At 43.4% G+C, this 21987-nt stretch overlaps 1 long non-coding RNA gene across 1 annotated transcript; it reads right to left on the reverse strand.

Moving 5' to 3' along the window:
- Positions 1–251: 251 nt before the first annotated feature.
- LOC142465272 (uncharacterized) lies at positions 252–4419 on the reverse strand. The gene is made up of 3 exons (XR_012787831.1): positions 4287–4419; positions 3609–4088; positions 252–302 (listed from the first exon to the last, which is right to left on the reverse strand). It is a non-coding gene; the product is annotated as an uncharacterized LOC142465272 (long non-coding RNA).
- Positions 4420–21987: the final 17568 nt, after the last annotated feature.

A 21987-nucleotide genomic window follows, 5' to 3' on the forward strand; every position in this document is an offset into this window, starting at 1 on the left:
GGGTCACGCAGGCAGTAAACATTATTATATCTGTATATGCAGATAATGTACTGGGTGTATTTACAAGATATAAGGAACAGGGCACAAATAATAGGGCTCTTTCTATTTGCCAGATACAATATAAAGGGTTCTAGACATGCTAAATGTATAGAAATATAGGTTAGAGTATCTCCATAGATGCAAAATATGAACAAAGCGCATTATGTACTTATCTGAGCAAAGACTGAAAGAGACGAGGGTAAAAATATCTGGTATGTTTGTAAATGAAACAGTGGAGTCTTCTCATTAGCACCCAGACACCCCTGCAATGACAAAGAGGGAGACAGGCGTGGGGGTAGAGTGGGGGCAGTATTAGTCATAGCTTGTCACACTGGGTGCAGTAGTACTTGGCTGAGTCCTGTCTGCTCGTTTCTCTCATCTGCAGGTACAGCTCATTTCTGGATGTATCTCTGATCACAGATACCAAGCTTCTAAGGCCGCGGGCATAGTAAAAAATAGCGTACTGAGCCGCGCTGAGCCAGCACACTTACCTCCTGCATCTTGAATGTGTGTGGCTTTAGCAGGCGCGTGCGGAGTCGTACTGAATTGCAGCCGACATATTAAATGAAGTTTTCGTGCTCTCCGGAGCGGAGGGCCGGTCACGTGACCGCAAACATACAATGGGTTTCAAGGGATTAGCCCCGCCTCCCATCACGCCTCCGCTCCCAAAGCGCGCTCACTGCCTCGCCTGCCGGGACGCAAAAAAGCATCAGCTTGAGCAGGCGAGGCTGAGCAGGAGCACGGCACAGCGCGGCCCGAGGCACCATGTCCGAGGACTAAGGCTGAGTCCATAGGGACTTCAGCCGTCTCGGGGCGGGTCAGTGACGTCACAGAGCTGGTTCGCCCTCATTGGGGGAACCGCTCACGTGACCGGCCCTCCGCACGCAAATTTAAATCTGACTGTCGCCTCCTCCTCACGCCTGCGGAAGCGTGCGTGAGCCCCTTCTAAAGCCGCTCTCATAGCGTCTGCAGGGGCTCACTGGTAAGCATGAGTGCGGCTCAGCGTGGGTCAGCGGGTAAGCGCTGACCATGCCCTCGGCCTAAGGGATTCTGGGTAATACTTTGATTCACTGTGCATGTAAGCGACCCAGTCTTACCCCTGCCCCAGTACCTGACGAGCCCAGTTGCAGCCGATGTCGCTTGTACTAATGAAGAAGCCATTCACCCTACAGGTCAACATTATGGACTCCCGGTACAGACGCACTTACCAGAACACCTTCCTATTGTCTCTGCACGTTCTACCTACTTACCAATTAGATTGTAAGCTATTTGGGGCAGGGACTCCTTTTCCTAATGTTACTTTTAAGTATGAAGCGCTTATTCCCATTATGTGTTATTTGTATTATTTGTAATTTATAAGATTATGTCAAACGTATTACTACATACATATAATGACCGGTCCAGACTGCAGGTATGTGACCTGAAACATACAGAACACCTACAAGCTCAAATTGAACCCCCAAAATACCCACAACATATATATAAGCATATAAGTTTCACAGAGGAGTGCTACTGAGCATGGCAATATGTATTTAAAACCAGAGACATAACATAAAACACAGACAAAGCTCAGTGCACATCCAGAAAAACTTATATACGGTACAGTGCCTAAATATACATGTATAAATAACTAATAAATAAAATGGTCTTTTAGTTTAACATTTTGGCCAAATTGTTGTAAGCCCTTGAGCCAAACTTCACGGCAGACCACGTTTCAAGGGTCCCTACACTAATATAAATTCTTAATAACCTGTGCATTGCCAGGAAGAATGATTTATAATAAATCTGTCAATATAAGTTGCAAAAGTTCTAAGTCTGATTGAAGTTTTTATTAACCTGTACATTACCAGGAAAAGCACTCTGTAATAGATTTGTCACAATCACACTGCATGCAGGCAAGTTCCCCTGAGAGTGGGAGATGCCATGTGTGTATATATATATGTTGTGGGTATTTTGGGGGTTCAATTTGAGCTTGTAGGTGTTCTGTATGTTTTATAATTCTTGTGCAGCTAGTCTTGGCTGTTTTGGAGGGTGGCAACCTCCTATCCAATTGAAGCTCACTCCCTCCCACATTTAAATGGTTAAAAGCTCACTCCATGGCATCTCCAACTATCAGGGGAACTTGCCTGCATGCAGTGTGATTGTGACAAATCTATTACAGAGTGCTTTTCCTGGTAATGTACAGGTTAATAAAAGCTTCAATCAGACTTAGAACTTTTGCAACTTATATTGACAGATTTATTATAAATCATTCTTCCTGGCAATGCACAGGTTATTAAGAATTTATATTAGTGTAGGGACCCTTGAAACGTGGTCTGCCGTGAAGTTTGGCTCAAGGGCTTACAACAATTTGGCCAAAATGTTAAACTAAAAGACCATTTTATTTATTAGTTATTTATACATGTATATTTAGGCACTGTACCGTATATAAGTTTTTCTGGATGTGCACTGAGCTTTGTCTGTGTTTTATGTTATGTCTCTGGTTTTAAATAGGTATGTGACCTGATACAGAACAGCTGGAGAATGATTAAGAACACAAATTAATCTAGATATTATGTGTATGGGAAGGGAACACGAATAACAATCAAAAGTTAAACCTGGGATTACCTCATGGGATGGAAAATAGGAGGATACAGGTTAGTGATGTCATATTGTAGGGTGCAGCTTTCCCATGACATCATTGAGACTGAATGATGTTAGATGAAGGGCTGAGGTTATTTATACCGTACTGTACATGAATCTGAATTCAGTTGCACGGGAAATACAATGTAAATGATAATAAGATGGAGTTACTGCACCTGCCCTACAATCCTCCTTACACTGTCACACAAACCTGGGAAATTATCCTATTTGTGATATTCTGTCCCTGTGACATTTTGTGTATTTCCAGTCACACAAGGTGCCAGTGGGTGACATTACCCTGATCCTCTCACCCCAACATTTCATTGGGTTCAGGGGAATAAACATGAATCCCGGCTCACAATTACCTGCCTCCTTGGTACTTATAGGAAATAGCATTTGGTTTATGAAATCCCTACACACAGAGACCCAATTATTTCCTTCTGTGGGTGTTACTGTGAATGAAGTGATGTACTCTGCACTGTACCAGGAATTACACGAGAGGTGAAGGCCTCGGAGTGTGTATAAAGGCTGCACAGTGACACAGTATACATACATGTACAGACTAATGGGCACCAAAAGGGATATGTGTCATGTGTCACATGTGCTACAGTATGTGTGCAGCCCTCACCTCTAACATATACTGTAGTTAGTCTAGTTGGACAATCCATCTTACAAAGCTTTGCCCTGGTTTCCCTGACTATTCCTGACATTATACAGTATGATATGGTCGGATAAATCACATAACCCAGGCACACATTGGGAAATACTTTGATTTAAAAAGGTTCAGTGGGAGCTGCTTGAGAAGCTGTCTACAGTCAGATAGCAGATTGGTCTCATTACAAGTCAGCGTTTAATTTGTGCAGGGCAGTTCCTATTTCCCTCACACTGGGTATTTCCCCATCACATTCATCCACACTACGTATGTTTATACAGTATTTGTTACTTACAGATGTACTTGTTTCCTGCCACGGGCACTAAAGACGTTGCATTATAAATAACTGCCCCTCCCCTCCGAGATTTCCGTTGCAGAATAAAGCCCATAAAATACTGAGTATGAACACTCCCTCAGTGCAGTTTTTGCACTTGCTCTCAGTACATGTGTCACACTGTGTGCCTCGCACAGTAATATGTGGCCGTGTCTTCTGGTTTCACTCCAGTGAGTTTGAAATACACTTCTCCTTTATTGGTGTCTCTTGTCACTGTCACACGTCCCTGTACTGACTGGGCATAATATGTATCAGCATTGTAGATTATTCTTGCCAACCACTCCAGCCCTCTCCCTGCCGGCTGCCGGACCCATTCCACTGAAAACATATTGGTGCTGTCAGTGAGGGAGGCACCGGTCACTTTACAGGTCAGTGTCAGAGTCTCTGCTGGCTTCACAACCCCAGGACCAGACTCCACCAGGGAGATTTGGGAGGTGACTCCTGCAAACAGAGAGGGAAATGTTACAGAGATCCAGCTGTGTTACTATGATCTTACTCACAGACTTCAGCCTGAGCCCCTGAAAGAGACACACAGTGACACATAAGGACACTTCTACACACGTGTCACCTCAGGGACATTAATCATTTAAATGACATGTAATCCTGATCTTGTGTGACATGTCTCCTGGGAAATGTTACCTGTTAAACATGACACTAATAATCCCAGCCTGAGAAAAGTCTCCATATCTGCAGAGTTTGGGGGCAGTGTGGGAGTGTCAGGGGGTGACCGGCTCCTGCAGGGGACAGACTCACTTCCTCTGCTTTATTTGGGACTCGGGGACAGATACTTTTATACACAGGGCATGTGGTTACTTTATTTGCATATTATCCTAATCATAGATATAACCAGCGTTACATCTGTCGTTAATCATATATACATATATAAATCTCATTACAGGGAAATACATTTAAACCACAATGTTCATGCAGTCACTTACAGTACAATGTCTTTATAATATTACCGAAAACTTGATACAATGTTGTTAAGTTACTTTCTACACTGTTACATGGAAAAATAGACATTTATATATTTAATAAAAAAAACAAATAGGGTGGGCGCCCACAATATAAAGTGCTCTAATTAGTGCTAACCAGTGTCTGCGAATATGTGACCATCAAATAATAGTGACAATCCAAAAAAAAGTGCAATAAAATGATATAGCACCATAAAATATGCTATATCGGGTGAATTATTGTAATAATAAGTGCAGAAGGAAATATATAGAAAAATGCAGCTCAAGCAACCCTTTGATGGAGGGTCTAGGGACCCCACGCAGCACAATTCAGGAACGGAAGTAGGGGAGCGCAGATCTCAGAATATTATATGTGATAAAAATGAAACACAATATAGTGCAAATAAAGTCTTTAAACCAATTGTTTGACAATAAGTGCAGAGGTTTCTTGCGAATGGAGACTCACGGGGTTCTGATAATAAAGATGCATTTCAAAAACTGTTGTTTTTGGCTGGGCTCCGATGTGTGATGGTGTGTAAGGACTTCCACTTGTATGCAGTGACTTCACTCAGATGGTGTCATTCGTAGCAAGATGTAAGCAGAGAAAGCCAACAATAGTGTAATACTGTAAAGTTATGACAATCTTTATAAACATTTAAAAATGAACACTTACATGGTGTCCTATAAATAGGCACATAAAATGGTTTGGCGTGCGCTCAACTCCGTTCGCTGCTGCTTCCTTGTCCTTCGTGTCAGACCTCTCAGACCCGATACGTCACTTCCGGTTGGTGACGCACCTTGGATCGCGGGGAATCCCGATTGAAGGAGGATCACAGCGGAAGGCTTCCTTCACTGGGGGCTGAATTGGAGTCCTCTCATGCGCCTTTGCAGACCACATAGACTGTACGCGTTTCGCTGTTAAAGCTTCGTCAGGAGATATCATTGAAGATTTATAAAGATTGAAAAAATTACAATGATTTAATAACATTTTCTGATGGTAAATACTGGAACATAAAACAGCACCAGATTTATTCATGGGATAAATGCATATGCGTATTCCGTCACTAGCAGTAAAATGACCCAATGACAGTGACCTGTTTAATAGATTAAATGGAGATGACTAAAACCTTTTTCTAAAATAAATCGGACAAGTACAGTAGAAGTCTTTGCTAAATCATGTTTTATACTTTTAACATTTTCATTGTAAAAACATTTTTGGGGGGATTTTCACATATTTAGCTAATGTATATTGGTGATAAGACTGTTTGTCAGACCTCAGGCACAGGTAACATGTTATCTTTGTTCTGTGTGTTGTTTGCATGGTAATTATGAAGCTGTCATTAGTCAGAGAAACAGACGTAACTGATCTGCTGATTCCCGTGTTCCCGACATTAAATCTCACATGTTCATGTTCACAGGATACAGATAACTGTAGATGATCTGAGTTCCTGCTCTGCACATAACCTCATCCCCAGAGATCTCTGCTGGGGGATCTCAGGCTCACAGCTTCTTCCTGTTCTGTTTCCTGTGTGTCCCTGAAGGACGGGACTTCCATGTGTTTTATCTGTGTGACCTTCACCCGCAGCCCAGGACTGGTTTTGTGGCTATCAGCCCTCCTGGCAGTATACCCTGGTAAGGGCAGGCCTGCCAGGAGTTATCATGGGTTTTCCCCACTCACAGAAGCTTCTTGATTGACAGGGGAGGCGGTGGGACTAGGCCTGTGTGTGTCCAATCACTGAATTCAGACCAGGTACCTACTTCCCTTGTACTTAAGGAGCTGCACTGCTAAATGTAGTCAGTGTCTATCACCTTGAGAGAGGCTGGTCTACCCTAACAATTGTGCAGGGCTCTGCCAGTTTGTACTCCCTCCCCTAGGGGAGTGGAGAGGGAGACTATACCCCTTACTCTACCAGGGAGTAAGGGAAGAGCAAGGACTGCTTCAGGGGCCCTTGGCCTGGAGTGGAGGTCCAGGGTACATCCTGAGGGTGAAGCTACACGAAGTGAAGTATGCTGTGTATGCTGTAACATCTGCCAGTGCACAGAATAAAGTGATTCTGTTTGCAGTCTCAGGCAAGAGGATATATTTCAATCTATCAGGGAGCGGAAGTGAGTTCTCCTGCAGTGATTTTCTCCACATCCCTGGAGCGTGCAGGAGATGGAGGCGCTGTCACCGTGAGAAAGAATCAGTTACTACCCCAGAAGCCTGTCCTGTTCTTCCATACAACAATGTGGGAAGCTGAAATCTACTTTGAGCCACCAGGTATGCACCACACTGTGTCATCTCCCAGAGAGGGGGAAACACTTTTACATATGTATTCGTCTGTAATAAGCTGACATGTCACTGACACACCTGGAGACACACAGCGTGTGTAATTAACGTGTCATACATCTCATTGTCTTATTTAGTCAGTAATAATCATATTACGGACTCGAAAACGTGATCAAGGAAAACGTTAATTTATTCCGTTGTTACTGTATATTCATGTATTATATTTGACTGGGTGAAAGAAAAGGAATATTACCTTTTGGATTTTTCCTGACTATATTTATTTACATTTTCATACTTGTGAGCTTAAGGGAAAAACAGGATCTGCTCCCAGTGCGATTCCCAGCGAATGAATGAGCCGGTGCACAGGGAATGAGACGTGACATTGATCAGAGGTGGGTAACAGCTGAGAGGTAACACAGACTTCTTCTCTCAGGGAATTTATCTGCCTTTTGCTGTACCTTTTCTGGTTTGTAATACATGAGTTGCAAAGATGTTTATTTATTAGATGTGTACAAGAAGCTTAACCCTCAATGGGTTAAATTTATGTTTATTACAAATAAATAAATTATATTCTATCTTTACCATACCTAGAATTATTTATTATTGCAGATCCAGGTCGGCCCAATACCAGGCACCTGGCAACCCTAACAACCAGCCCCTCCTCAGTGTGAGGTTTTATCCCCAGCCCCTCCTCAGTGTGAGGTTTTATCCCCAGCCCCTCCTCAGTGTGAGGTTTTATCCCCAGCCCTGACTTCCTTCTCTCACGGTGTCTCGCACAGTAATATGTTCCCGAGTCTTCACTTCTCATGTTAGACATTTCCATGTAGGCCTGTTTTTTAGCAGTGTCTCTGGAGATTTTTAATCGCATTTGGAGGGAGGGGTTATAGTCAGTGCTCCCACCACTTGTAATACGTCCCAAATAGTCCAGACCTTTCCCTGCAGGCTGCCTGATCCAGTTCCAATGATAACTAGTAACAGAGACTGAGACTTCACAGGTCAGTGTCAGGGGGTCTGAGGGCTTCACAAGAGCAGATCCAGGTTGGGTCAGAGTAACTTCCTGTGAGCGGACACCTTGAATAAATAAAACACATATCATTAGAACACAAAGAGGTGCCGGATACCTGAACACGCTGAGACGTCAGTACGTAGTGCACATGTATGTTCCTTACATGTTATAGATATCAGCAGGAGCAGCACAATATACAATGATCTCATTGTGTTGTGTGGATAATAAAAGGAAAGAGCACAAAGTATCTGCTGGTTAATATCACTGAGCTGAGTGTGTAATACACACAGCTCCTTATAACAGGGCGCGGTGCCTCTGATTTGCATGATGAGCTGTATAAGGGAGAGGGAGAGGTTTGCAGAGATTAAAAGGGGGATTATACCAACTGAATGATATTTGTCCTGTGACTGCTGGAGAGGTCGATATATAATACATAACACTATATATAGTGCAAGTTAGTTGGGTCTTTAACCCTTTTACAGAAAGATATTACAGCAAAGCTGGGAAGATGCTGATTTCATGTGGGATAAATCTGCAGATAACATTAACTGCGAATGTGCTGGTTACAAGAAGATGCTTCTTAGATTGTAAGCTCTTTGGAGCAGGCTCTTCCTTTGCCTTATATTGTCAGTCACCTACGCTCAACCCGATTGTGCGTTATTTATTTACCTTGGTATGTGGATATATATATATATATATATTTCAAACACAAGGATAGTGCCGCAGTCAAATAACCTATTCCTATCTACTGTACTAATAAATCACAAATACCAGAGTTAAGGGGTGAAATTAAGCAGCAGATAATAAATGATACTCATCAATTAAATCATCCAGTTACTGATGTAACAGAGCAGCACAGGGTAAGAAGCCGTTAATGCTTATGCAGCCCTGATGGGCAGCTCAGCAAACTGGAACCTCAATGTAAAGCTTGCAGGGGAATCACAGCTGAGAGCGGTCAACACCATATTTTCCTCCATAACATCCGGGCCAAGCACTCATCAATCAGAGAAGCCAGCACAGCAGCCGCCAGGAACCGACTAGCAGAGCGGAGATGAGGTCTTTGAATAAGAACTCCAACAGCCAGGGGAGTTTATTTTCTGAATGGAGCAGTGGCAGTATTTGAAGGCGCCGCCAAAACGCGTCATATATCACATGTTGCACCAAATCAAATCGGTGTGAAGCCAAATCGCACTTTAGTTGCTGTCACATAATAGTTACTTACAAAGAAAGACCAGGGGAGCGATGGTACCTTAGGAAAAAGAATAAAACTACATAGAGCAATATTGTTAAAACAAAACTCAATATAGTGGAAGAACTCTCAACATGGCACCAGCAATACACTGAATGTTATCAGCAATATCTAATGGCAAGTAGGAGCAAAAATAGGAGGTAGTAGCAATCTCAGAAGAGAAAGACACAGAGCCCAGATAAAAAGTAACAAAAACAATTTATCCAACACCAATAAAATTGGAGGCTTACAGAATTCCCATAGGATATCAGCATAGGAGGTGGGGTACAGGTGGTAACCGAGTAGCGATCTCAGAGTATGATCCAGAGGGAGAGAGCCTGCTGGGAACACCGTGACATCAACTTCAGTCGGCCGAGATACCGGAAGTGACGTATCGGCCCCTGGCAGAGACGCAGAACGGAGACTTGCGGCAGCGGCGGTGTGGGGACTCTGATATTGCTGATACCATTCAGTGTATTGCTGGTGCCATGTTGTGTTTTGTTTTAACAATATTGCACTATGTAGTTTGATTCTTTTTTCCTAAGGTACCATCGCTCCCCTGGTCTTTCTTTGTATTTATCCGTTTGGACCTTGAAACAGTCCGCCAAGGGTTTGAGTGTTTTTACCCTTTTTTATCTCTTCACGGCACTTTATTTGATTTATATATTGGTTTGTCACTTTACCTTTGTTATTCACTTGCACTGCTTAGAGGTTTAGAGAGTTTTAGAGCGCCATCTAGTGTATTTCTGTATAGTACATAATAGTTACTTGATTGCAACTTATCTGTAACTAAAAAGATACGAATACATGCAGATACTAAAAAAAAAGTATATACATATACAGACATGGGAGACTGGAGATAATTGTAACATAGTTACACAATACAGGATTAAAATAAAGAGAAAAAGACACATTAAATGCACAAAAATTATATGCATAAGGGAAAACTCTTGTAAAACAGAAGCAGAAAAATATATATACAGGATAAAAAATACAAATAATAAAGAGGCAGAGATAATCACAAAAACATGTATTTTTTATCCTGTATTTTTCTCTGCTTCTGTTTTTCTTTTTCTGATATATCTATATATCAGAAAAGGAGAGGCACGTGCCACATAGCGTAATTCTGTGCGAAATGTATTCTCATTAATAGTAGTTTAAAAAAAGCACACTCACAAGTGTAGCTAGAACAAAAAGCATGTAGAGTCAGTCAATCTCAAGAGAGATGTGTGAGGAATCGGGTCACGGCGGTCGCAGCGTGACCCCCCTTACCACCCGCGGTCCCCGTGGTCTCCGCTCCAGTCCCCCTCCGTCGGTACTCCCGACGGGCAGCCGCTGCTCCGCACACAGCGGGTAAACATGCGGCTGCCATTAGACCTGCACGCGCACTCTCCAGCCTTACAGAGTGCGCGTCAGGCAGTCATAATTTATTCACCCCTCTGGGGCTTAGACTACGCCCTCGGCAATCGCACGGCTCACGAGCACACTCCCCTGCCTCTCAGCTGTTCTCAACATACCCTCATCAGCACAACCTATCCAGTGCTGCTCCACACACTCCTCCAGCCCTGACCACCTTCCATTGGTCAGCACACCTTTATAATCCCTATTCTCCCTGTTGCACATCGCTCTGCATAGTCTCAGCTCTGTTGGATGTGTGCTTTACCCCACTCTCTGTTACAGTGCTTCTCGGGTTCTGATCCGGCTTGTCTGACTACCCTCTCTGGCTCTCGACCCCGGCTTCCTCCTAACTACGCTGCATCTCTCGTCCTCCGAACTCGGCTTGCATCTCGACCACCCGGACCTCTTTGCTCCCTGAACTTGGCTACAGCAACCACTAAGGCATTCCTACTCTCCGGATCCGGCAAGTACTCTCAATATAGTCTCCTGGCTTGGCAACGCGAATACCACACTCCGGACACGCTCCTTTCTGCTGTGGGTGCGTGTATCTTACGTCCCACCTCACTACAAGGGATGGGTCTGGTCTGCGGGCAGCACAGCGTTACATTATGCAGAGCCCAACAGACGCAGACCAGGCTGAAGTGGACAAGCCTAGCCTAGACCAAGTTCTCTCAGCCCTGATTCTGCAGAATCAAACTATGTCCAACCAAATCGCTGCCTTAGCCCAACAGTTAACCACGCTCTCACTCCAGGAGTTGATACCTAGCAGACCTCCTCCGTCCCAGCCCGTATTCGCGGCCGCGGCCGCACCTGAGCCAAAGATACCCGCGCCGAAGCCTTGGTGATCCCCAGGCCTGCTGCGGCTTTCTCAACCAGTGCAAGATCCAATTTGAGATGGCTCCCCTTCAATACCCCACAGGCCATAAGAAAGTTGCATACGTCTTCTCTCTTGACTGGTGATGCGTTGGCATGGGTCTCTCCGATTTGGGAGCTGCGCCATTAAATAACCCATGACTGCCCTCCAAACAGACAGTGCTGCGAAGAATGAGGGAAATAAAGATGAGGGAACTACTCTCGGCGCAATTGGGCCAAAAGATGGAAAATTTCACAAAACCTGGTAAATATGGTCAGGAAATGAATAACCCTATGGGGCAGTGTATGGAGAGGCTAGACAGGCAGACTCGTCCCCTCCTCTCCCCCCCCCTTCCGTTCCCTCTCCCCCCTCCACCCCCCCTGCTTTTTTTCTTCTTCTTCTTTGCTCTTCTCTTTCCTTTGCTACATTTAAGAGAGGCACATGAGGAAGCGGCTGCTTCCATAATAAATTCCAAACTGTGGGAACATACGGTATGACAAGAATCCAAGCAACATGTTAAAACAAATATTTTATTTAAACAAAAAGAATAGATTGTTCATACCTACCATACTTTCCACAAATGTCAATGTTCAACCAGTATATATATATAACAATGTCTATTATATGTTGTCTACCTCTCTAAAAACAATAAAAAATTGAAACAAAAAAAAATAACCCATGACTATGTCTTGTTTAGACAGGAATTCCAGCAGGTCTTCGGTACCCCCGCACGCCAGGAGACCGCCTCTTCCCCCCCTTCTCCAGCTATCTCAGGGACGTCGATCCGCACTGGAGTTCCGGACCTTGGCGGCTGAGACTCAGTGGAACCAGGACGCCCTTATCGCCATCTTCTGGCAAGGTCTAGCAGACCCCGTGAAGGACGAGTTCGCTGTTCAACCCAGGCCATGAGCTCTGGAGGAGCTAATCGCCCAGGCGATACGCGTGGACCAGTGCCTCCAGGTACGACGCTCCGAACCCCAACGTCCCCATGTTCTGCCTTTTCTTGCCCCCTTCCCCAGGGCCTCTGCGATTTCGAAACCAGTCCCCTCTCCATTTTCTGCCTTGGAGCCGCCTGAATCAATGCAACTCGGGTTCAGAAGACCCGCGTTCCGTTACAACACTTCCGTAGGACCCGAGGATTATGTTTCTATTGTGGGTCCCCCGAACACTTTATCCGCAACTGCCCTCTGTGTCCTGGAAACAATCACACCCAGTGAGTAAGAAGGGGCTCTTCCTGTGTGCCATCTATCCTTGTCCCCTTCCCAAGAATGAACTTCTCAAGAAGCTGACAATTCCCATCACCCTCTCGGGCCCTACCTTCCGTACCTCCATGGCCGCGTTCATTGATTCCGGGCTGGGGGGAAATTTTGTGGACCAGGAGTTCACCAAACAGAATCACATTCCGCTTGCCAGGAAAAGATCCCCCGTCGCCTTAGTAGGGATCGAGGGCCGACCCTTAAACTCCGTCTTCATTTCCCTCAAGACCAAACCACTCACTCTTTCCTCTGACACACACAGGAAGACCCTGGCTCTGGACGTCATCCACGCCCTCAGAACCCCAGTTACATTAGGTTTGCCATAGTTGCAGAAACATAACCCCCGCATTGATTGGACTTCCTGCTCTCCAATACACTGGGAACCGAGTTCAGAGGAACCTACTCCACTTGTTTCAACTTCTTCCCAACTGCTTGCCAGCGTCACCTCTTCTGCTGTCTGTAAGGGCAATCTACCCGACCCCTACGCTGATTTCATGGACATCTTCAGCAAGACCCAGTCTGAGGTGATACCCCCCCACAGATCATATGATTGCCCGATCGACCTGGTACCTGGTGCCGTACTCCCCAGATCCAAGCCATACCCACTATCCTTCCCAGAGACTGAGGCCATGGAGGCATATATTCATGAAAACTTGGAGAAGGGCTTCATACGCAATTCTTCTTCTCCCACCGGGGCTGAGTTCTTCTTTGTTAGGAACTTAGACCATGTATCGTATACCGGGGCCTGACCTGCATCACGGTAAAGAACCGCTACCCTCTTCCACTCATTTCCGAGCTATTTGACAGGCTTCAAGGAGCCAAGCTATTTACTAAATTGGACATTCTTGGGGCATACAACCTCATACGTATTCGGGAGGGCGACGAATGGAAAACTGCCTTCAATACTCGGTGCGGTCATTACGAGTACCTGGTCATGCCATTCGGTTTGTATAACGCTACGGTTGTTTTTCAAGACTTTATTAATGAAATTTTCCGCGATGTTCTCGATTTCTTTTGTGATAATTTACCTTGACGACATTCTCATCTTCTCTAAGAATCTACAAGAGCACATCGTACATACCAGGTTCGTCCTTTCCCGTCTTCGTGCCAATCACCTCTTCGCAAAAATGGAAAAATGCCTTTTTCACTAGCCTTCCACCTCCTTCCTCGAATATATCATTTCAGACAAAGGACTTTGTATGGATCCGGAGAAACTTAGGGCCATTCTTGACTGGCCACAACCCAATTCTCTTAAATCCATCCAATGTTTTCTCGGCTTCTCCAACTATTATCGAAGATTTATTCGAAACTTTCCCACTACTATTGCTCCGATCACCGCTCTCACCAAGAAAGGAGTCGACTCCTCAGCCTGGACACCTGAGGCGCTTACGGCATTCGAGACCTTGAAACGAGCTTTCACTTTCGCCCCCATCCTTTGACACCCAGACACCAGTTTGTCCTTCACCTTGGAGGTGGACGCCTTGGATTGTGGAGCAGGTGCTGTACTTTCTCAAAGAGCTTCTCCTCAGGACAAACTTCACCCCTGCGGTTTCTTTTATAAAAAATTCTCCCCAGCTGAGAGGAACTACGATGTGGGAAACAGGGAGTTATTGGCCATCAAGATGGCTCTCCAGGAGTGGAGGCACCTTCTAGAAGGGTCTAGAGAGCCAGTCGCTATCCTAACGGACCACAAGAACCTTCTGTATGTCGAGACTGCCCGTCGTCTGGGTTCTCACAAGGCTCGTTGGTCATTATTTTTCTTCAGATTCAATTTTACATTGTCCTATATCCCCGGAACTAAGAACATTAAGGTTGACACACTTTCTAGACAATTTTCCTCGGACGAGAGATCTGAAGAAATCCCTGAGACCATCCTTCCTAAGAATGGAAAAAGAGGGGTTATATATACTCCTGCGCATAAAATCAAAATTTAGGAAAAGAGGGACCCAGTTTCAGAGTTCAAGAGAATTCATATGAGACCACACTCTAAATGTGTGCAATACAAATATACTTTAATTGTATTAAAAAGGAAAAAAACTAATAATTCTAAAAAATATACTGTATAAATATAAATTTCACCAGCTGGGTACAAAGAAATATAAACCAAATGATACTTAACTCATACAACTAAGTTCAAATTAAAAATTGCCTTAATAAAGGCTTAATAAAAATAAACACTTGTTACTTATAAAAAATAATAACTGATCATAATTGTAATGTGTTTGCATATTTAGGATAATATGCTTGGGCTTTGGGTAATGCCACCCTAGTATGTTGATGGCCTCCACTTGGATAATTCCAAAAAGGATAAGTTGTGAAAAAATGTATCCCAGTGTTAATGGAAAAAACACTCTGAGTTGTACCTTGTTGTGAGTGATTGGCAGCACTTTACATTTAAGTATAATGGCTGTGCAGGAGGAAAGAGATGGTAAATGAAAGCCACAGGTTTTATGCAGACTTCATACTTTATGATTTTCAGGCCCCTCGGGGTGAGAGGTGTATGCAGGTGTGTACAGGCAAGAAACTGAATGGCCTTCTTCTTAAGGTTTGCACCTGTGAAGATTGAGATAATGTGTGTGGCTCAGGCTATATGAAGACAGACTATCATAACCTCTATTTTGGCCTAACCGCCATTTTGAGTGTTTGCTTGTATGAATGCTTACACTGGCGACACACTTTATTCGAGCTCGGCTAGTCCCACGAATTCGGGTATACCCGGGTGTATTGAGGTTTGTGACTGTTTTCTGCCCGAGTGCATTGAGGTATTTTCCAGGCAGGGATTGAAGCATTTTATTCCCGCTGGCTGCAATACTGCACAGTATATATATATATATACTGCATTACAATTCATGAATTTATGCCATCTGGTAGACACGCGAAGCATTGCAGCCTATTAAATCCTAATCATTATCATTTAACAGATCAGCCGCCCGTCAGCCAGGCATGAACCCAGGCTGGGAAGGCAAACGCAACGGGGCTTGTCAGAGGTGAGGAGCGGCGCATTCCAGGTATCTGCCAGGTACATACTGGGTATTTGCTCGAATAAAGTGTGTCGGTGCAGTATCTGTTTATTCGTGTATGATCTGTAATGTTTGATTCTGAGTATCGCTTCTAGATGTAACTTGCCCTTGTGTAATTCCTACGAGTCATGAAATAAATTGAAATTGCATTCGTAAGACGTTTTTCTGCCTTAGATATTTCTGCTGACCTTAGGTTCTGTTATCTGACAGATACAGTACACACAGGGTTACTCCTTAAAATGTCACAAGGTCAAGAGGCCCACATTATGGTAAATTATAGGATAAGAATATAGCGTATGAAGCATATTTATGTATCAATATGTATTTTTGTATGTCATCATATTGTTTTTATCTCTAAGCCAGCCCCCTTAAGGGGCGTATTACTCATTTTGAAATGTATAAAAATGTGATACGAAGCAATATGTTTTCAGAGGCAATGAGTTTATTATTTATTTTTCTCTCACTTGTACCTTGGTGCAGATAAACTCACGTTGTTACTTTGAACCCTTGACTCATTGATTTTATTTCTACGCTTTCACACACCACTATTTAGCACACAAAACTTTATTTTCACTGATGATACAGATAAGGGAGCGTTACCTTCTTATTATGCCACTCCTAACTCCAAGATGTGGTTGTGGCCGAGATCCTGAGGGGTGCTTCGACTAACTTGTTTCCTAACGTTCCCCTCCGCTGCTTGACCAGGATGTAGATTGGAACGAAGTCTCCTCTGTGGTGCCGGAGTGAATCTGTAGCTCCCGCGTCTGCTGTTTCCACGTCTCACGTATGCGTGTGCTGTCTGCGTCCTCACCTCTCGCTCTCCCACCATAGCTGTTCATCCGGTGTTGGCGCCAACTAGATTTTTGAAAGTGCCTCCTTTCACTCCTCCGCATGTAGCGCTTGTCCCAATGGTTGCAGATACTTGAAAAGAATTAACCCTACGCGTTTCTCCCGTCCAAGGGCTTTGTCAGGGGTTGTAATTACATGTTCTAGTGACTCCTTTTTATAGGGTCCACTTTAGGGGTACGCCCACATATAGAACAAGCTAAAATTTGTTAATTGACCACATAGTGTCCACTTATGTGCACATAACACAGAGAACATCTTTACAGCATCTTTTGTTTCCAAACTACAATATATGTTGAAGTCATGTTGTTTTCACGATTTTTTTGTTGTCTATTATAATAATCAGTAATTGTACATGTTATTTTTGGCAGTGACAGAGTTGTAATTATTACCAAATTTTCAGAGAGAATAAATGACAAAATATGAAAAACCATTGTTACAGCGAGCATTAGCTTATATGGGCTCCACGTAACAATGGTTTTTAAGACAAAAGGTGACACGGTGTGCTCATTTGCATGTCATTTCCCAGAATCCCTTGCCGCCGTGGAAACACTGTATGCTGGGTGATAGTGGTCAAAGGCAGGGTTGAAGACCTGCCTAAGACATGTAAATGTGCTCACAAGTGATCTTTTTATTTGATATATATATCTATATACATATATTTTTGAAAACGTTGTATGTTAGCTCTGCTTCTGGGCAATCAGATTGGCCCGTCGGTCCGTCACTCCTCCTCAGGCCAATCTAATTGGTTACTCGACACGCCGCCCCCCCACGGCTCTCATTGACCGGTGTGGTCTAACAGTCTGACCCACTCTTACACACACACCACCCTCACGCTGTGTGCTCCTCTCCAAGAATGCCTACCACACGATGTGCACCAGCCGCCGCCTCCCGCCCAGGTAAGTCGGTAAAAAACGCCGCCGAACACCCCTGCGCCTCCCGCCTCACAACCCTGGTGCAGGCCCGCCGCCGAACACCCAAACACCCCTGCGCCCGGCGCATCCCGCCTCAACCGCCAGGCAGCAAGCGGGGGAGTGGACGGCCGGGGAGCGGCCATTAATGAATACATTATCTCCCCCCTACCTCACCGATTTCAGCCCCACAGCCTCCCGCCTCAAGCCAGGACCACACATGGCGCTTCCTGACGCCGCGTGCACGCGCCTCCTTCGGCCGGCCGACCCATAGGGGGAAGCGACTGAGCCATCGGGGAACCGGGCAGAGGGGGGAGTGGCCCGAGCCATTGGTGGACCAACCTGGGGGGGGGGGAGAGGCCCCATCCATCGGGGGACCAAGCGGGGGGCAGCCGGCCACCAAGCCAGCGGGGGAATGGACGCCGAGACGGGGGAGAAGGCGGCTGGATGGGTGTCGGATACATATTTTAGAACAATACATATGCCCCCCTGCACCACTCCCCCTCAAACCTCCCCCCCACTCCCCTCCCCTTTCACCTCCCCTCCCCCCTTTCACCTCCCCTCCCTCCCTTCACCTCCCCCTTCACTTCCCCTCCCCCTTCACCTTCCCTCTCCCCCCTTCACCTCCCTTCACCTGCCATTTCTCCCCCTCTAAACCTCCCCCCTCCCCCCTTCACCTCCCCTCCTCCCTTCACCACCCCTCCACCTCTCCTCCCCCCTTTCTCCCCCCTCCCCCACTTTCTACCCCCTCACCCCACTTTCTCCCCACTCCCAATGCTCCTTCACCTCCCCTCCCCACCTCCCTTCCCCACCCCCCGCCTCTCACCCACCTGCCACACTCGACACACACCTGCTGCCTCCCGCCCCTATGCTCCGACATCGCTCAACAGCTGCCGGCCGCACTCGTCATACACCGGCCGCAGTCACACCACTACACACTGACATCACTGACCAGCCGCTGCCCGCACTCACCACACCTGCCGCCTCACACCCTAGCAGGACCCCCACTCACAGCCAGCACTCACAACCCAAACACCACCCGTACTCAACACCCACCCGCTGCCTCACACCCTAGCGGGACACACGCCTCACATTTTTACATCAGTTATGTCACCAAAATATACATTGTACTGTGGTGTGTTTACAATAAAACATTTTTAAACAACATCGTATTACATTTTCTTCCATCTTTCTTTACAACATTATTATCCAACCTTTCCAACAAATACTCAACCTATTGTTCCACGATTTATAAATAATACTACCTATTACGCATTTACATCCCGGGCAATGCCGGGTATATCAGCTAATATATATATATATATATATATATATATATATATATATATATATATATATATATATATAGGAAACCAGGTGTCCCACCAAGGAGACAAAAAACAGCACTCAATGTATATTGCAAAAGTGTATTTGAAAAAAAGCAGGCACATATAAATCCAACGTTTCGGTCCTGTATAGGACCTTCCTCAGGGGCGTGCTGGAGAACACTGCCCAAGGAAAACATATATACCCATCACCCACCTGTATGTTTTCCTTGGGCAGTGTCACCAGTGTCTTTTACAATAGCAATAGAAACAGATACTGTTAGTGGTTACAACACATAGCCAGCAATTAAGATTTTTTCGGGCTCTCAAGCACTCCACTGCTAAATGTGTATGACTATACGGGCAGACATTTGTATCACATAACATTCTGAATATATACAATGTTCCAACTACCTATATAAAGACATATTGCTGGATCTCTTTTTACATACAATAAAGTCAATTAAAGGCTAGCTACACCCTTGCTAAAAGGGATCAAAGACAGCACCTGTTGTAACATAGTTTGTGAATTTATCACTTATACAGGAGTAGCTGTCTCTGATACAAACCTAAGCCGTCTCAGCAGTTTTCATACTATATACCTATAGGTCTGGATGATTGGATATTGCAAAATATAGCTTGATTTCCAATATTTATTTGGTATCAATATCCACTATAGCCACGTTTATATGGGGATTTTTAATACTGCATCTGTGTTTTTAAAGTCAATTAAGACGTAATAAAATTTTATTATTTTTGACTTCTACGGTGATTCTGACAGCACTAATTGTTGGACAACCCTTTATGTCCATAATTAAATACTATATAGGTTTAGATTGCTATATAGAGGGTTACCTTTCTGATCAAATCTTTTTTGATCAACACTGTTAATATAATACAATGAATTGCAAGAAGACGACCAATGACCTAAACATATTACAATAGTTAAACACTTCATAGGTTATGATTATATATAAAATACACAATTGAAGTGATACAAAAAAATATATATCATTTGTTAGCTCTTGGATGACATATAATGATTACATTCATTCCTGTCTGTATCGGTTTTATACTTGATTTAATTAAATTATGGGTGGATATTTAATTCATGATATCCCTATTTGGCAGTTACCCCCATGATTTATGTAAAATCCCATTAGTATTCTGAATGTTGATAATCTATTACAGACAGGAATGATAGCTGCCTCCATATTAACAACCACATGGAAACAATGAATAGCAATGGTGAGAAATAAATAATATAATTAATATAATTAAAAATGAAATCCTAAATGCCTGTGTCCCATGCCTACCCCAGATTGATAGACATGTGAACTCAAGCATGGGCCATTAGGATTTATGTAATTCAAATATTTAATATATTATTGAAAGGAAGAAAAGACAACACTATGAAAAATGAATTGGGATGTACAGATAATTAAATGTATATATTTTGTAATGATAGGATGACGATTAACCCCATCTTGTGTATCTGATTGACCTATTTATTGAGGGTTTATAAAGATATTTTAATTAAATATCCCTCTTTTTTGCAGGAAAATCAGGAGAACTGGCTGACTCAGACTTTGTATCCAACAGTCACCTGCATGACAAAATGAAAAGTGAATGCATCACGGCTTATGTGCCCATGCTGGCAAAGAGTTTCTATTTATTTGTGAACTTAGTCTATTAATATAAACCATAAATGTGTACCTATAAGGAATTTTATAAAAAATATATAATAATAAAATAAAAACCTTAATGTGGAAAATTAATATAAAAATTAATATAAAAAATTAATATTAAATCTATTCTAGTTTTTATAATATATGTATATATGTGTTTATTTATTAATGAAATGTAATTAAATCAAGTATAAAAACCGATACAGACAGGAATGAATGTAATCATTATATGTCATCCAAGAGCTAACAAACGATATATATTTTTTTGTATCACTTCAATTGTGTATTTTATATATAATCATAACCTATGAAGTGTTTAACTATTGTAAAATGTTTAGGTCATTGGTCGTCTTCTTGCAATTCATTGTATTACCAATTGAGCACATTCATGTGTTTTACTCTATAGTGATCAGCCAGTAGATGGTTTGATTAACATACACCTGTATAAATAGCCATGACGCACTTCCGTCATATATCCCCTGATGAAATCACCGTGAGAGTGATGAAACGCGTAGGGAAGAGTTTTTAAGCTACTGAGATTGAATATACTCACCATTTATACCCCACGGACGCTCTAAGGACATTTTGCTTGCTACTGGTTTACACATCCGCCTTTGCGGGGTCTTATTCACAATACCTCCCATCCGGATGCTGCTACTGTATGAGAGTAGTGGACTTCCGGGTCATATCGTGAGAGGCTGTGCAGTTGCTGTACCTCTGCTGGACGGCGGCTCAAAGAAGCTGGGACCTCACAGAAGGAGAGTGTGGCGTGCAAGTGGAGCGACATCATCGTACGGTTGGCGAATGAGTATACTCATTACATGCTTTTACCTTTTATTCGTATGTGAGTTTAAATTTGTTGGTCCTACCATTTTTTATTAAAAGTGTATTTTTTCATGTTGCACTAGGATCGGGCGCTTTCTTTTCTTGTTGTTCATACATATACATATATATATATATATATATATATATATATATATATAACATACTATACCGTTTGCACGGGAATCAGCAGACAGCACTCAGGTTAAGATTTGTAGAATATATATTGTAGAAAAGACACAAATCACAAACGTTTCGGACCCACAAACGAAACCTTCCTCAGGGTTCATCATATATATATATATATATATATATATATATATATATATATATATATATATATATATATATATATATATATATATATATTAAACACACAAACCCAGCAAGCTCAAACGCCCACACCCTCCTAATATTGACTATATGTAATGTCACATAGAGTGCAACTGGGCTGTGGCACATGAATATAGCAAAACACAAGGGGTGCCCAGTGCTACATCCAAATGACAAAACATACATGGTAATAATTACAAGAAATGATGCTTCAATACTAATAACATTGCTAATGCTAATAATAAAAAATGGTTTTTTAGTTAGAAATTTTGGCCAAAACATCATAAGCTTGCACACCAAACGTCAAGGTAAACCATAATAAGTGCAAGTCCTACACTACACTGCATTTGTTCCCAATACCTCTGTATGAGGGGGAAGAACCATAATAGATTCATTACCTGCAGCAAGATGAGACACTCCACCATTAAAAGG

Source organism: Ascaphus truei, chromosome 13, assembly GCF_040206685.1.
Source record: "Ascaphus truei isolate aAscTru1 chromosome 13, aAscTru1.hap1, whole genome shotgun sequence".
In the NCBI taxonomy this organism is placed as follows: Eukaryota; Metazoa; Chordata; class Amphibia; order Anura; family Ascaphidae; genus Ascaphus; species Ascaphus truei.